Source organism: Euleptes europaea, chromosome 2 (genome assembly GCF_029931775.1).
Source record: "Euleptes europaea isolate rEulEur1 chromosome 2, rEulEur1.hap1, whole genome shotgun sequence".
In the NCBI taxonomy this organism is placed as follows: Eukaryota; Metazoa; Chordata; class Lepidosauria; order Squamata; family Sphaerodactylidae; genus Euleptes; species Euleptes europaea.
In genome coordinates, this window is record NC_079313.1 from 31,131,058 (window position 1) to 31,144,475 (window position 13,418).

Below are 13,418 nucleotides of genomic sequence, written 5' to 3' on the forward strand. Positions count from 1 at the left end.
GTTAAACAATTGCCTACCCTTTTTACCTAGATGGTTAAAGCAGGCTCACGGGAACAGGGTATGTACCTTTCTATTTGTGGGAAACAATGCACAGAGGAATAATTAAACTCTCCACCTTCTTTACCATTACAGCCCCAATCCAGATTGCTTCCCTCTCATTGCCTCCTTTTAGCATCAAAGAATGTGTGTAAGATTCCAGTTATGGAACTTCAGCATCATGTATACTTAGGTTTACCTAAGTCCATAGAAATCAACAGGCTTAGCTGCACCTAACTCTGTAGAGGATCAAGCTGCAAAGTCATTGTACAGACTAGGGAAAGATGCACAATAGTCTAGTTTGTTGACCAGAATTATGCACAATGGGAAGCCAGGCAACCTTCTCAACAGAAAACTAGGGTTCGGATTCCACTGAAAATTTCCGCTGAAGGAAGGATTTCTATCACCAGAGGGCAAGTTGCTTGCCTTCCCTGCAACCAAAGATGTCCCCTGAAATGCTGCTCCAGGAGGGCAGGGGAACAGCATGGGGGGGGGAGCGGTCAGAGGTGTGCAACAGTAATCGGTGAAAATACACCCCCCTTTCAGTCAGCCCAACAATATGAACTAGGAAACCAGTAAGAAGCTCTCAGAAGGTGAACAAGGATGAGCAACAACAAAAAACCTGCTCGGTAGTTTGCAGGGGAACAGGAGCATGCTTTAAGCCGTAGGAAGCCACTCAACACTTTGAGCAGAAAGACATGCACACTCAGGTAAGGAAGCACACAAATCATTCAGAAATTGCTGCTCTTATGCAAATACAAAAGGAGTTGTAGCTCTGTGGAGGAACACCTTCTTTTCAGCATGGTGTAGTGGTTAAAAGTGGTGGTTTGGAGCGGTGGACTCTGATCTGGAGAACCGGGTCCCCCACTCCTCCACATGAGCGACGGAGGCTAATCTGGTGAACTGGGTTGGTTTCCCCACTCCTTCACATGAAGCCAGCTGGGTGACCTTGGGCAAGTCACAGCTCTCTTAGAGCTCTCTCAGCCTCACCCACCTCACAGGGTGTCTGTTGTGGGGAGGGGAAGGGAAGGTTATTGTAAGCCAGTTTGTTTCTTCCTTAAGTGGTAGAGAGAGTCGGCATATAAAAACCAGCTCATTTTCTTCTTCTTCTTTCCATGTTGAACATGTTCCATGTTCCCAACCTGGCATTTCCAGTTCAAAACGGAGATCTTGGGTAACAGGTGTTGGGGGGAAAAAAAAACCTTTTCTCTGTCCTGGAGAACTGTAGCCAGTCAGAGTGGACATTACTTAACTAACAGCTCATTCCTGAAAAAATGGGCTGAAAGTCCTTAGGAGGCAGCGTGACCTCACCACCAGAGCAAGTGCGTGTAATCACACAATTACACGTACTAACGCTTGCGGTGAGGCCAGTCCCACCCGCAGGAGAGCGCCACCGGACTGCGCCTCGCCCCTCCACCGGCGCGGCCTCTCCGTAGTGCCGGCGCAGGGGGGGGGTTCAGGGGCGCTCCGGGGGAAGAGCCACTGGTTAGGTGGCCTCCTATCCTGGTCCGGCGGTGCTGCACCTGCTATTTAGCAGGCGCAGCCTTGCTGTTTTCAACAGGGGCTTTTGACCCTGTTGAAAACAAAACAAAAAAAGCCACGAAACGGCTTTTTTTGTTCCTGCGGCGTGCGCGAATCGGCTTAGGAAGAGGCGCTGCTGCACCTCTTCCCCACCGACTCTGCACACCGACTTTTCAGGAATGGGCTGTAAGTGTATAATGGCCCTAACTCAGCATGGTGTAGTAGTTAAAAGTGGTGGACTCTAATCTGGAGAACCGGGTTTGATTCCCCACTCCTCCACATGAAGCCTGCTGGGTGATCTTGGGCCCGTCACAATTCTCACCAAACTCTCAGCCCCACCTACCTCACAAGGTGCCTGTTGTGGGCAGGGGGAAGTGATTGTAAGCCACTTTAAGACTCCTTTCAGTAGATAAAAGTGGAGTTTAAAAACCAGCTCTTCTTCTTCTTCTAACTTCATATGTAAATTACACATTCTCATTTTCAAATAAATGTCCCAAACATGCAAGGTCTATTTTTAACAAGGCAGATGCTACCCTCACTCCACACCTTCTATGTTTGAACATTTACATATTAAAAAAATATAAAATAAATTTTGATGCATAGGCATGATGAGGAAGATGGGAGGGAGCTTGATCCTCGTAAGCACTGTCTTGTGGGGGATATAGCATTTTATAAAAGAAAAATACTAAGCACGTGAGTAAAAAGTTAATATAGTCTAGTTAATAACTTTTAAAAAGTCAATTCCCTTGTCCTTCAACCATCCCAAAGCAGTCAGCCCATTTTTTCCCTTTGCCAGTCCTCTGCTAAATAAATAAATAAATCATTCTCTCTACTGCAAAATCCTGGATTAATTTTAACCAGTATATCAATATAGGATTTAGAATCCTTTAAAAGCTTCAAAGCCTCCAAATTATTAGAAGGGCATTTAGTTTCCTTTGCAGATCCATGGGGCTTACAATTACACGGTGACTGAGGATGTAAATTATGATGTTTGAATTAATGTTCTTTATTTATTTCTTCCACCAAGCATGCCGAGATCAATATAGTGCCGAATGTCATATTTCAGCTGGAAAATTTTAGTCTGAATAAATTCCTCATAAATAGACTAATGCATAAAGGCCAGCAAAGGAAGGAGGTGGGATAAAATGGAGCTTTTTAGGCTATTTTCTGTGCTACCTGCAGTGTTTGAGTTACTGAGTATAGTTATAAATTAAGTGTAGCATTAAAAAGTAAAGATGGGAAAAGGTGCAAAAATCCAAAGTTTCTCAGCAGGAAAATACACAGGCATGCACCTTTTCAAAACTGCATGTGAAATTTCTTTTCAATCAATCAAAATGCCACCTCTGGATATGTGTACGTTTCGCAGAAATATGCTTCTTCAGTTGATTCAAACGGGTACATAGACCTCTAGAAAATAAATATGTACACCAAATATCTAGAACATAACAACAATATGTCAAACAATCCCATGTAAAAGTGCCATACATACCTAAGACCAGCTGACCAATGGCACTTTTACATGGGATTGTTTGACATATTGTTGTTATGTTCTAGATATTTGGTGTACATATTTATTTTCTAGAGGTCTATGTACCCGTTTGAATCAACTGAAGAAGCATATTTCTGCGAAACGTACACAAATCCAGAGGTGGCGTTTTGATTGATTGAAAGGACTGATTGATTGAAAGGAAATTTACCCGTGTTGATTGAAAGGAAATTTACCTATGAATGAACCACATTTTCCAATGGAATAAATAGACTGGACTTTATGAAATTTGGACTCTGAACTTGGAACTTGAATTGTTACATTCATTTGGATTTTGGACTTGAACTGTGCTATCAATTTGGACATTTAAGTTTGGAATTGGACCCTTTAAGTTTGGAATTGGACCCTGGTGAAGTAACCACTTTATGTTATACTCTTATATTGATATTGTGATTTAGTGAAATAACTGCTTTGGTTTATTAAATTTTTCTTTGCATAAGTCACTAGTGTATAGGGATACTTCTCTATATTATAATCCAGTGGGAACCAGTCCCCAGGAGGGGACGCCTAGATTTATTTTTACTATTGTGAGTTGGTGCTGCCATTGTCTTCAACATTGTTATTCAGCACACTTATCATTTCTTTAGTACCTGGAGATTGGCAACCCTAACTTACTCCCAAAACAAAAAGTTTTAAAGCTGGGGAAAAGTCACTGAGGATGGCTTTCCCTTTGTCCGTATTACTCATACATTCTAGATTATTATCAAGAAATTGTTCTTGGCAGATTGTGTCAGTCACATTAAGAGGAGGTGACAATATGTCAGGTGCTAACCAATGTGGGGTTTTAGAGTTCAATACAGCACTTTCATTTTTGCTTGGAATGTCATAGTATAGCCATTATGTTCCTAGGATGCCCCTGTAAATGATCCCTTCGTACTCCCACCCCCTTTGTATCCTCTCTCCAGCAAATAATTTCAGATCAATTAACTGTGGCAGGTTAAAATTGATAGTCTCAATATCTGGAACTTGCAGGACAGGAACACGAAGCATGAAGTTGCACAGAAAGTCATGTCTTGGGATATACAAAGCTCCCTAAAGGAAATCTGCAGTGGAATTTGTTGCCTTGGCAACAGATCTCTGCCAAAAATATGAGTGACCTGTCAGAGTCTAATTCACCTGTTTCTGCTGCTGCTGTTTCTCTGTGCTCTGCCATGCTTGCTCTTTTTAACATCATGCATTCTCTATGCATGTACAGGTGACTCTGAATTGCACTGGGTCATCAGCTTTTTACTCTATCGCTATGGGGTACAAAGTGAATAATCCTCACATTATGTGAAATCATGCACAAGAATGCAGCACATATAGATTGCAAAGCCCTCGATGCAGTGGGACTTAAGATGACATATGCATGAGCAAAGACAGCGGGGCAATGTAGAACCAAAAAACAAAGCCCACAGCCAAATTTATCAAGGGCTGCAATTTCTCCATCTGTTTTAGATTGTAATGACTTATTTAAATGACATGGTTGAACATTCCATACATCTCTTTTATTTTTATAAGCAGTGCATCCTATACCTTGCAGGAGAGAAGACAATGTCAAGCATGAGTACACAGCCAAAAAGTTGGATCCAGTGACGTGTGGACAGAAACACAAGCTCAGTGCAGTTCTGCTTGCGCAAGCAATCACACTGTCTATAATACAAGACATGCAATTACTTGCAAAATGTGTGGTGCAAACTGAAATGCAAATTGGGATACAGTACGTTTAACTCAGAGTGTGGAGAAATGTGCTTTGCTTTGGAGGTTTGGACTGTACCAGTACCTGCACCTTTAGTTTTAAAAGTTTTTCTCTCTCATAGCAGAAAATGGGAAGTCAGTTCAATTGCTGTTCTCTAGCCTCACCACCCAACTATCCTTTAGAAATGCTAATAGCCCCCCCTCCTTGGGCTGGTGACAATGCTCTAGGTAGAAGCTGATACCTAGCAGGGAAGAGAGATTTGGGAGGTCTGAGGTAGAAGTTATCTTCATGGAGATTCCTGGAGAGTTCAGGCTAAATCCACCTAGAAAGAAGGAGCTCTAACACCTGGGCTCCCACTGAAAGCTGTCATTATCATGTGGAGGGATGCAGACCTGGACAAAGCCTCCAAGGTAATGAGAACCTTTTAGAACACTGTAACTTCTAAGTTGCCAGGTCCCTCTTTGCCACCGGTGGGAGGTTTTGGGGGCAGAGCCTGAGGAGGGCGGGGTTTGGGGAGGGGAGGGATTTCAATGCCATAGTGTCCAATTGTCAAAGCGGCCATTTTCTCCAGATGAACTGATCTCTATCAGCCGATCAGTTGTAATAGCAGGAGATCTCCAGCTAGTACCTAGAGGGTGGCAACCCTACCCTAAGAATTTCTCCAACCTGGGTTAGATTGGACTTCAAAAAACAAATTTAAAAAAGGCTGTTCCTTCTATAGAATATTGTGGCTTAATCAACTTTTTAACTAGCCAAAAAAACTGAGATCTACAGGTGCAACATTTTTCTAGCATTCAACATGAGAAAGAGCTTCCTACTAACAACAAAAATAGCTGAATTTTCTGTGCTTAAAAGCTTCTGAAGTGGGCAGAAAAGCTTAGCAACATTACATCTTTCAGGTTTTCAAAACGGCAGGTTGTCCGTTCATGTAAATGTATCTATAAATGGAATACAGCCTTCAGGCATCTGGCAAGTTGCCTGTGAGGCCCCTGAGGCAACATAAGCATTGATTTCGAAAACAAACCTAACCACTTCAAACAGAGCAATGCATACATTAAAAAGTCTACTGAACCGCTATTAGGGTATTTCATATAAGACAGTAATTGAGGCAGGCTTCCTGTCACATACTTGCATTCTGTCTAGGGGGGAAAAATAACACCGAGTGCAATGTACCTCAGTTCCTGTTTGCTTAGTCCTTTCCCAATGTGAGAATACAAGTCTATCATAGGTTTTAAAGTGGCAACCTGAACAGTATGGGGCAGGGATTCAATGTGAGCATTGCTCAGTTCTGGCTAAAGCAGGGGACTCCAGGGAGACCAGTCATAGCAGCAAGGAAGTCAGAACAGGACAGGGGGTACGCTGCAAGCCTATAAAGGTTTCTGAGCCAGACTTTCTTGCTGGCAATGATCGGCCTTCACTTTGCTCCACCTCTGTCTTGCCCTGCACCCTCACAGTAGCTGAGTTAGAGATCCGGACCTCTATGTCATGCATGCAGTGATGCACAAGCAATGATGTTCTTGCTCAGGAGCTTCCCTGTTGAAGCTAGGGTTGCCAGGTCCCTCTTCGCCACTGGCGGCAGGTGTTTGGGGTGGAGCCTGAGGAAGGCGGGGTTTGGGGAGGGATTTCAATGCCATAGAGTCCAATTGCCAAAGCGACCATTTTCTCCAGGTGAACTGATCTCTATCAGCTGGAGATCAGTTGAAATAGCAGATCTCCAGCTACTACCTGGAGGTAGGCAACCCTAGTTTAAGCCCCTTCCTGCTCTTGTATTCAGATATGAGTTTAGCATGCAGTCTGGATGTCTGATGGAGGGTGATTGGTATATGGGAAACTTGGAGAGCACACGAGTCATCTTGCTGAATCACACCAAAGGTCCAAATGGTCCAGAAGTCTGTATCCAATATGCTCCTGCCATGTGCAGTTAAAATCTCCCAAGCAAGGTATCTGTAGAGTCCAATATGTTGGGGAGACACTACAGAAAGTTAGTCGTGATGTAACTCGCCAAGACTATTTTTTGACATGATTTATCAATGCACATGCATATTAGTACATGGTGATGGGAGGGTGAAAATAGACTGTAAAAATTAAAAAGCTGTGGCCAAAGACATGTGTACAGTATTCTGTGCAAAATTCAGATTTTGGAAAAAAGAGTGAGTAATTTGGAACGCCAGAATTCAGGGAGAAGTTCAGATAAGGAGAATGTTCAGACGTATCTATAAACTTCAAGCACAGTACTGTGATTCACAATACAATGCTCAGCAATTGGGCGACCCTCTCTATCTTCCTGTGTGGTTCTGGGAGCTGCTTTAGAACATTGGAGGGTCAGGCTTGCTTACGAACCTGTCAAAACTTCCTCTCTTCTTGGTCGCACAGCACAGGGAAACAGGGACAGCCGCATAATAGGGTGGAAATTCTCAGGACACATCCTGACATTGCCTGGGGAATCAAATTGTGCGGTTGCACAATCTGAGAACAGCTGTAGAAGAACGGGTTTCAACCATTATTTCAATGGTAAGGTTCTGATGTAACAGTTTGCAGTGATCAGCAGTGATTTCACCACCTCTGATCAGAATGGGCTCATCTTAACCAAGCTAATTTGGACTTGATTGAGACTGGGGCCAAGTTAGTTCATGGAAGCTCAGCCTAGGTTGCCAGGTCCCCCCGGTCACTAGTGGGAAGTGAGGGGTAGGGTTGCCAGATCCAGGTTGGGAAACTCCTGCAGATTTGGAGATAGAGCTTTGGGATGACAGGGACCTCAGTGGGGTGCCATGCCATAGAGTCCACCTTCCAAAGAATCCATTTTCTCCAGGGGAACTGATCTCTGTCATCTGAAGATGAGCTGTCATTCCAGTGTATCCCCTGGTCCCACCTGGAGACTGGCATCTTTAGCTCAACCCCATGCCAAGTTACAGCCCCATCACATGTCTGATGATGTTATCAGGCAAATAAAGAAGTCCCGCTCCACACACACTCCATTTTCCCCAGCCTTATTTACTATTCTGGGACATTTGGGATGGGAACCATACAGTTGATGCCTTGTGTGTCAAACATTGGTCTTTTATGCATGGGCTGAATCTCCCTGCTTGGACCCGGGTTCATTGCACATTAAAGTAACCAGGGTTGGGGAAAACTGTATGCATTGGCTTGAATGATCAGGGACAAAACTGTGTGCTAATCAAACCATGAATACAGAAAAGCAGTCTCCCAAGCTCAAATCAAGTCCCACCCCTTTAAATGTTGCTCTGTAATTGGCTTACCATGAGAGAAGATTTCTTTTCCCCCAAACCCAACTGCCGCATGAAAAAGCATTTTAAGAACAAAAAACAAAACAAAACTGAACAATCTGAAAGAAGGGGGGGTGGAGAAATCCAAGCCTCGTTTTTGAAAAGCCTTTCTTTTGTTCAGGAAGAGCTCCAAGGTAGCAGGAAGCACTTGAATCCCCACCTCTTTACACACTGCTTCATGAGTGGCTGTGAGAGAAGCCAATCTTCTCTGTTTCCCCCTAATGCAGTATGCATATTCTGTGACTCCGGAATGAGCCAGGATCAACGGTTTAATTTGGGCCAGAAGAGTAGTGTTGCCGAACTCTAGGTACTAGCTGGAGATCTCCTGCTATTACAATGGATCTCTAGCCAACAGAGATCAGTTCACCTGGAGAAAATGGCCGCTTTGGCAATTGGACTCTCTGGCATTGAAGCCCCTCCCCTCGCCAAACCCCGCCCTCCTCAGGCGCCGCCCCAAAAACCTCCCACCTGTGGCGAAGAGGGACCTGGCAACCCTACAGAAGAGGAATGGGAAAAGCTGGGTTTGTTTTGCGTCGAAACAGGTTGAACTTCCAAGGAATGAGATAGCATGTATACTGAAAAGTGTGGTCCTGGCTGAAACAGGGAATAAAGGAGGTTAAAGCGACCATGCTTAAATGACCATTATGAACCAACACAACCTCTTCATACTATGTATAAATGCATAGGGAATGGGTAGAGGGTTTGCCTTTGCCTCTTTCAGGAAGAGAGCAGGAAGGTATTCTGGGCAGGAGTGAGGTACCTCATGTGGCCTCGTGCACCACAGCCTTCCAGCAGTCTTTTGCTTCAGCATCAGCCCCTTCCCACGTTCTAGGTAGGGTTGCCAGGTCCCTTTTCGGCACCGGCGGGAGACTTTGGGGGTGGAGCCTGAGGAGGGCGGGGCTTGGGGAGGGGAGGGACTTCAATGCCCTAGAGTCCAATGGCCAAAGCGGCCATTTTTCTCCAGCTGATCTGATCTCTATCGGCTGGAGATCAGTTGAAACAGCAGGAGATCTCCTGCTACTGCCTTGCAGTTGGCAACCCTAATTCTAGGTTATGTGGCATAATCAGCTGTTTGCTTCAAGGACCAAACTATAATTTTGGGGCTGTTTCTGAGATTGGCTCAGTGAGGGCCCTTTTTTTAAAACCTGCTTTGCATTGTTAGAGAAGAGGGGGTAGGCCAGGTAGGCTGGGGCACTTAATTAGACCCTAATTCGAATCAGAGACAGAACAGTGAGAGTTTGGATAGAAGTGTAATGTAAATTGGCAAGCACCCTGAGGCATCCAGAGATGAAGGAAAATTTCCCCCAAACAATCTCTTATAACCAAACCATAGAGGTTTGCTGCAACTGGTGGGATCCTGGGGGTTGGGGATATGGCGGGTGTGTGTGTGGGGGGCATATTGGCATGGGTTTTCCTGCACAGTAATGCCTGCACAGAAGTGATGTAACACTGTTGCGAGCAATGGCACGGAATTCCTTTATTTTTCTCCCACCAGATGCCAAAGCAGCCGTGAGAACAGGAGCTGAGGGTGAGAGAACTCCAGCCACAAGTGGCTACCCTACTCATAACTTACTAGCCACCAGGAATAGGTGAGGGTACCCTCTGGTTGCCAGGCAGCATTATTAGAACCCTAATGGCAACCAGAACGAGGCTGATGGTGATGACTCTGGGCCTATCTAAGCACATATTATGGTGTGTATGACGTGAGAACAAACCACAGCACACTGCTGTGCTGAGGTCTGAACCAGGCTGGGCTTGCCTCCCTGAAGGCTAGCTGTTACTTAGGAAGTTCTCACTGTAAATCTTCCATTAATAAACCCCCAATTTAACCCATTGAGAGCCAGCGTGGTGTAGTGGTTAAGAGGGGCAGACTCTAATCTGGAGAACCGGGTTCAATTCACCACTCCTCCACATGAAGCCTGCTGGGTGACCTCGGGCCACCTCTGAACGTCTCTTGCCTTGAAAACCTTACAGGGTCGTCATAAGTCAGCTATGACTTGATGGCAAAATCACACCCATATAAACACACAACTTAACCTATCAGCTTGAGTCCCATGCCTTAATCCTGGGGGCAATAGGCTTGGGAGTGACTCCTATATTCACGTTCTTCACTTAAATTTAAATCACCACAGTAAATGTTTCATCTTCACAGCTGAACCACCGCAAAAAAGAACTTTCATATTCCTTCCGATCATCTCAAATGCATGGCTCGGTTTGTGGTAGGTGATGATAATGCCGACATAAATTAGATGCTAGTTGTCAGACAGCAAAGAGAGAACATGAGGGTTTTTAAAATATATATTAATAATGGAAAACTGTACAAAAGATCTTTCAAAGGAACTTCCAGTATTATAAATCAAGCAACTCAAGAAACCATTATCAGTGAATTCCTTCACAGTCTTGAAATGTATTGTTGTTAACAAGGAAGGTTGTTACTTTAAAATGAAACAGTACGCTCCATAACTGAAGAGCAAGACTTTGAACTAAAGAATCCAGGTTGATTGCTGGCTGGAAAAAAAAAAACTACATCTCAAGGCCACTCCACACATTTCATTTTAAGATAGTATTTTACGTGTACTTGAACAATGTCAAGTGTGTGAATGAGACACATGTGTATGACAGGTATAAACATCTGGAAGCCATGACCAAGTGCAGTTTACCGGTGAATGAACACTCTATGGCCTTTTATGCAGGACACCTCCCCGCGGTCACTCCCGCCAACTGCTTCAGGGCTTCCTTTTGATTTTGCATGCCTTTTCTGCCCGTCAGAGGTCGCCTCGCTCTCCCCTCACATTTTGCCCATGTTTTCCAGATGCTGTTTTAGCCAGAATCTGGAAAATGCAGGCAAAATGTGCAGGGAGAGCGAGGCGACCTCTGAAGGGCAGAAAAGGCATGCATAATCAAAAGGAAGCCCCAAAGCAGCCGGCGGGGGTGACTGCGAGGAAACATCCCTGCATAACTCCAGTTTGTCTAGACATGCTGGGCTGCTCCCTGACATCACCAAGAATATTGGGGGGCAGGAATGGGGAGATGGGGAAGACAGAGAATGAGGAGGACAGGATGGGGAGGACACTGTAGTGTGACATCACTTCAGGTGAAAAACTGGAAGTAATGCCATTATGTTGGGGTCAATGCTTTATGGTTTGGAAAATCCTAGAATATCCCCCCCAATGTCATGACATCACTTCTGGTTTCTACCAGAAGTGATTTGCACACCGGTGTGATGGTGGTGTGCCTGGCCAATTTTTTCCCTTGCCACCCTTTGAGGCACCAGTGGGCATCAAGGGTGGGGATTGCCAGAGGGTCTCCTACCATAGCAGGAGCCCTGGCATCCTCAGGATTGCCTTTGTGCGATGTGTGAAGCGGCCACCTTGGCTATCTTGCTTGATCATCCAAATCCAACTCCTAACTTTAACTGTTCATTTTTAACAACACTGAGAAATCCAGGGCAGACAACTTGAAGGAAAATATATAACAAATACTTAACTGAGAAATACTTAATTTTTCCTGCCCTGGGTTTTGAACAGCTTATGCAGGCCCACCACTCATTCAAGTTACCACCTGCAAGAGTGAAACTGTTTTTTAACTGTTTGGACTGCGTTATACGCTATGAAAGGTACGGACACACTTTAGAAGAGGAGGAAATTGCTGTATGTATGTTGTGTGTATGTAAAGTTTGTGTCAGCAAATTATATATATATATATATATATATTAAAAGAGTGAAAATGCTTTTCTTCCCATTCTTCTCACGAAAAAGCCTGCTTACACTCAGGACTTATGGATTAGCCTATTAAAGAACCAGTAAACAACAGAGCGAAACAGAAAAGAGGCAAAGTGCCCAGGAAGAACAACTGATGGGGCAGAGCAGGTAGGGTTGCCAACTCCACGTTAGGAAATTCCTGGATAGATTGGAGTGGACCTTGGGAAGGGCAGGGTTTGGGGAGGGGAGGCAGGGTATAATGCCATAGTGTCCCTCTAGGGTTGCTAACTCCTGCTTGGGAAATTCCTGGGGATTTGGGAATGGGCCCTGGGGCAGGCAGAGTCTGGGGAGGAGAGCTCAATAGGGTTGCCAGGTCCCTCTTCACCACCGGCGGGAGATTTTTGGGGCAGAGCCTGAGGAGGGCAGGGTTTGGGGAGGGGAGGGACTTCAATGCCATAAAGTTCAATTGCCAAAGCGGCCATTTTTCTCCAGGTGATCTGATCTCTATCGGCTGGAGATCAGTTGAATTAGCAGGAGATCTCCTGCTACTACCTGGCAGTTACAATAAGTGAAAACACCTGTGCCAGAATTAAGTAATTTCAGGAAATAGGCAGCACGAGGGCTCAAAAATACAAACCAATGGATAAAAGGAAAACGTGATTTATACAGGCATTAACATCATGCCATACACACAGGAGATACGAAGATAGTCAGCATCATAAACCAAATCAACAATCAAGCAAACTATAAAAAGAAAACATCCACTAATGAATGGATGCAATGTATGTTCTTGTTAATTTCACAGTGTGACTGTCTTTTCGACAATTTGGCAACAATTTACACAATACGTGCTTATTTGCTGCAGTTGCTTTAGTATTGTTTTCTGAGCTGAAGAAGCCTTCCGAAATGTGGACGCAAAACTAGCCACACGTTCTCTTCATTACCCTCTTACCTCCGACCCGACTTGGGTCCATCGGAACACCGTCTTGGATTTTCAGTTGACCCGACACTCCCGGGCGGGATTTCTCCCGACACTCCCGGGCGGGACATTTTGAACTGAGTTCTGCATACTGATAAGTGCATGTTTATATATTTTTCTCTAATGTTTCACAGGCGGTTGCCTTCATTAGTGGATGTTTTCTTTTTATAGTTTGCTTGAGTGTTGATTTGGTTTATGACGTTGACTATCTTCGTGTCTCCTGTGTGTATGGCATGATGTTAATGCCTGTATAAATCACATGTTTTCATTTTATCCATTGGTTTGTATTTTTGAGCCCTCGTGCTGCCTATTTCCTGAAACTACCTGACAGTTGGCAACCCTAGAGCTCAATGAGAATGTACTGCCATAGAATTCACCCTCTGCAGCTGCCATTTTTCCCCCCGGGAGACTGATCTTTGTGGTCTGGAGATAGGTTGTAAATCTGAGAGAACTTCAGGCCCCACCTGGAGGTTGGCAATCCTAAATCCACCCTCCAAAGCAGCCATTTTCTCCAGGGAACTGATTTCTAAATTCTGGAGATAAGTTGTAATTCTGGGAGATCTCCAGGCCCACCCTGAAGGCTGACCACCCTAAGAGCAGATGTGAATGAATTTGGTCATGAAGGGGTTAATTGACTGATCTCCAGAATTTTGCCTTCGATGTTTTATTTTTC

The 13,418-nt window shown here is 44.6% G+C and overlaps 1 protein-coding gene across 1 annotated transcript in view; it reads right to left on the reverse strand.

Annotated features, from left to right (window-relative positions):
- The window catches only part of BRINP3 (BMP/retinoic acid inducible neural specific 3), a 302,264-nt gene that overhangs the window by 123,354 nt on the left and 165,492 nt on the right, over positions 1-13,418 (reverse strand). The gene's annotated exons all lie outside the window — the stretch shown is intronic.